Here is a 4,348-nt window from a genome sequence, read left to right on the forward strand (position 1 = left end):
TTTAGTCACTGGAAACATTATAAATAGCAGTGGAACACTGTTAACACCAAACTATTGACTGTTGAAACATGATGAATAGCACCAGAATATTGTCAGATATAGTGCAGAAAGATGAGCCCCCTCAAGTTGGAAGGCACTCAAAACACTACTGGGAAAGAGCTGCCTCCTCAAAGTAGAGTTCACCTTGATGATGTGAATGGATTAAAACCTTCGGGACCTTGATTTGCTGATGGCACACAACTCAAATTTTAGAAAAATCAGCTGTAAACATCCATTAATGATTAGTACATGACAAGTACAAAATATGAAACTAGGAAAATTGGAAATTGTCAAAAATGAAATGGAATGCATAAACATTGATATCCTAAGCATTAGTGAGCTGAAATGGACTGGCATTGGCCATTTAGAATTTGAGAACCACATGATTTACTATGCCAGGAATGACAAATGGAAGAGGAATGATGTCACATTCTGTCTGTGATAGGATAATATCCATAGACTATAAGGAAGACCAATTAATATAACTATTATTAAAATATACGTACCAACCACTTAAGCCAGTGATTATGAAATTGAATAATTCTGCCAATATCTACAATCTGAAATTGATCAAGCATGCAATCAAGATGTATTGATAATGCAGATTGGAATGCACAGATTAGAAACAAAGAAGGAAAAATAGTTGGAAAATATGGCCTTGGTGATAGAAATAATGCTAGAGATTGCACATTTCTCAAGCTGTGGGAACTGAAGAAAAAATTCAAGCCTCGTCTTGAAGTAATAAAGGAATCTATGGGAAAAATATTGAATGATACAGAAAACATCATAAGAAGATGGAAGGAATGCACAGAGTCTCTATACCAAAAATAAATGGTCAATGTTCAACCATTTCAACAGATAGCATATGTAACAGAAGGAAGAACTCCAAGCTCTACTGTAGGTATTGACAAAGAATAAGGATCTGGGAATTGATGGAATGCCATCTTACTTGTTGGAAGCACAGAAGACTTAAAATGCTTGCTCATAAAGATCAAAGACTGCAGTTTTTAGTATGGGTTGCACCTCAATGTAAAGAAATAAAAAATCCTCAGCATTGGACCAATAAACAACATCAATATAAATGGAGAAAATATTGAAGTTGTCAATGACTTCATTTTGCTCCAATCAACCACCAACACTCATGGAAGCAGCAGTCAAGAAATCAAGTGTCTTATTGCTTTATTATGTAAATCTCCTGCACAGACCTTTTGAAAACATTGAAGAGCAAAGATGTCAGTTTGAGGACTAAGGTGCACCTGACCCAAACCATAGTATTTCCAATAACCTCGTATACATTTGAAAGTTGAACAGTGAATAAGGAAAACTGTAGAAGAATTCATGCATTTGAGTTATGGTGTTGGAGATGAATATTAAAAATACCATGGAATGCCAAAGAACAAACAGATCTGTGTTGGAAGAAGTAGAGTTAGAATGCTCCTTGCAAGCCAGCATGACCCGTCCTTGTCTCTTATACAGGAGACATATTATCAGGAGAATGATATCATGTTTGGTAAAATGAAGGATCAGAGAAAAAGAGGAAGACCCCTAATGAGATTGATTGGTACAGTGGGGGCTGCAGTGGGCTCAGGCATAGCAAGGATTGTGAAGTTGGCATGGGACTGGTAGCATTTTGTTCTGTTGTGCATAGGGCCTGTATGAATTGTTGCTGACTCGATGGTACCTAACAACAAACAACAATATATTTTATTGTTTCTGACTCATAGTGTTGTTTCTGACACATAGCGACCCTGCTCAGGGTTTCCAAGGCTGTAAATCTTTACGGGAGCAGAACACCTCATCTTTCTCCCGTGGAACCTCTGGTAGTTTCAAACTGCTGACCTTGAGGTTGGCAGCCCAACTCATAACCACTGCACTATACATTTATATATATATATATATATAAAATGAAACTATATATATATATATGTATGAAACTATATATTGTATATTGTTGCTATTGTCAAGTGCCGTCGAGTCAATTCTGACCCATAGCGACCCTGTATAGGGTTTCCAAGGAGTACCTGGTGAGCTTGAACCACCGACCTTGCAGTTCAAACAGCTTTGCAGTCTGGCACGTTAACCCATAATGACTCTGTATAGGGTTTCTGAGGAGAGGCTGATGAGCTTGAACCACTGACCTTGTGGTTCAAACTGACTTTGCAGGCCAGTGCATTAACCCAGTGCCAGAATATATCAAATGCCTTTATGTTTTTAGTAATTTTCAATTTTGCTGTCAATAACAAGAAATCCTTTTTAGATAAATAGTAGAAAATAAGAGTAGAGAGGAGGTAAGATTGAAGGGGTAAGTTAACTATATCCGAATTCTATAGAACTTTTACCTGAAATCTGAAGAAATATGTAACTGTCCCTGGGTAAGAAGAAAGACATGACGATGTGAAGTAATTAGTGGACAAATGAAAAGGAAGAATGATGAAATTTTGATGCCTTTGGATTATGGTGTGACTGATGATTATTAACTATAGCAGGGACTTCCAGAAGTATGAATAAATCTGTGTTGGAAGAAATTGAGCCAGAATGTTCCTTAGGGTTAGAGTATATGTATGATTTCACACTGGCTTAAGTATTTTGGCTATGTTATTGGAAAAGACCAGTTCCTGGACAAGGACATCATGCTTGACTAAAAGAGGATCAGGGGAAAAAAGGATGACCCTCAGCACAATGGATTGTCACAGGGGCTACAGAACTGTACAGGAACATAGCAAAAATTGTAAGGATGACACAAGGCTGGGCAGTTCTGCTGTACATATCGTCACTATGAGTCAGAACAGACTCTACGGTATCTAATAAGAAAATAAGGTCTGTTTTCCACCCTTTAGGTAGAAGTACATGTAATTCAGCTCATGGAAAAGGGTTACTGAAATTAACTTAAATATCATCTCACTAATGAATTGAAGAGAGGAATCTGATGAACATCAATATCATTGTTTATTAAAATGAACTTTAATGAATTTGTGGCTATATTTGGAGTCTTATTTGCTGAGGACCTCAGATGATACATAGAGAAAACAAAACATATAAAAAATACTATGTGGTCTTTTTGTTTCGAAGGTATCTATTATTTGATAAAGTTTCCATGTACTATAATATTATACAATTGATATAAAAGAAAAAGTATATAGTGGCTAGGGAAAATAATCTGGTTTTGGAATTGGGCATTGGAATTTGGAATTGGGAGACCTAGGCATGTCTTTCTTTTCCTGGTCTTAACTTCCTCATGTGTGAAGTGTAGGGAGGGTTGAAACACAGCAGTAGTTTAAATCTGATGTCATAAAACCATAGGTATCCATGAGATGCCTCAGGGAACATTGTAAAATACATGGAGAGTACATACCCATTCTTTGTTCAACAAAAGCAACCTTATTTTATACCTATTATTTGTGTCATATTTTATATGGCATTTATTATTTATGAAAGTAATACAATTCTACTGTTAATAAAAACAAAAATTTAAAAAAATACATTCTATTCTATCTCAGTTGTTGTTGTTGTTAAGTGCTGTTGAGATGGTTCCAACTCATAGCATCCCTATCTAGGGTTTCTGAGAACAACTGGTGTGTTTGAACTGCTGACCTGTGGTTACCAGTGCACAGTGCGTTTCCTATAGTGCCACACCAGACACATTCTAAAATTCTGTGGTGTGTGATTCTTTACAGTATGTCCAGAAGAAGTGGGTATGATTTAGTGGTCAGAAGGCAGTAAGGAAGGGAACAGTTAGAGTCTGCCAAACAGATTTTTAAAAAATTAAGATGAAGTGTTAGGTAAGGAGCCATGTCACAGGCATCTGTCTGTCTCTTAGATTTTTTTTTAATCTCTTAACCTTCATGACTCTGAATCTATGTTGATTTAGTGGGTGGTTAAAGCCAGGAAGGCAGTACTCAAGAGTTCAAAGTCTCCTTGGGTGACAGCTGTCCATGTCAGAGGCATCTGGGATTGTAGATGCATAATCTGAGCAGCAGTGAGGTAAGAGGCCTAGGTAGTAAGCAGTGAACAAAAGTAGCAGGAATGCTTAGGTCTCTGAACACATACTGTTCTTCTAGAATGTTCTTTATATTCTTTTTGTTGGATTTAAAGGTGAATCCTGGGGTAAGAGCTGCCTCATACCTGTCAGGCTCCAGATCATAAATCCTAGAATACTAGATCTGGATACGCAAGAGTCTTAAGGACTGCCCATTCAAATCACTTCACTTAATAGATTAGTAATCTGAGGCCAACTGATATAATAATGTGTTATTTAAGATACAGACTAAATTGTTATAACAACCCACCCCCAAACCCGCTGCCACTGAGT

The sequence above is a fragment of the Chrysochloris asiatica genome, unplaced genomic scaffold, assembly GCF_000296735.1.
Source record: "Chrysochloris asiatica unplaced genomic scaffold, ChrAsi1.0 scaffold00016, whole genome shotgun sequence".
Taxonomy (NCBI): Eukaryota; Metazoa; Chordata; class Mammalia; order Afrosoricida; family Chrysochloridae; genus Chrysochloris; species Chrysochloris asiatica.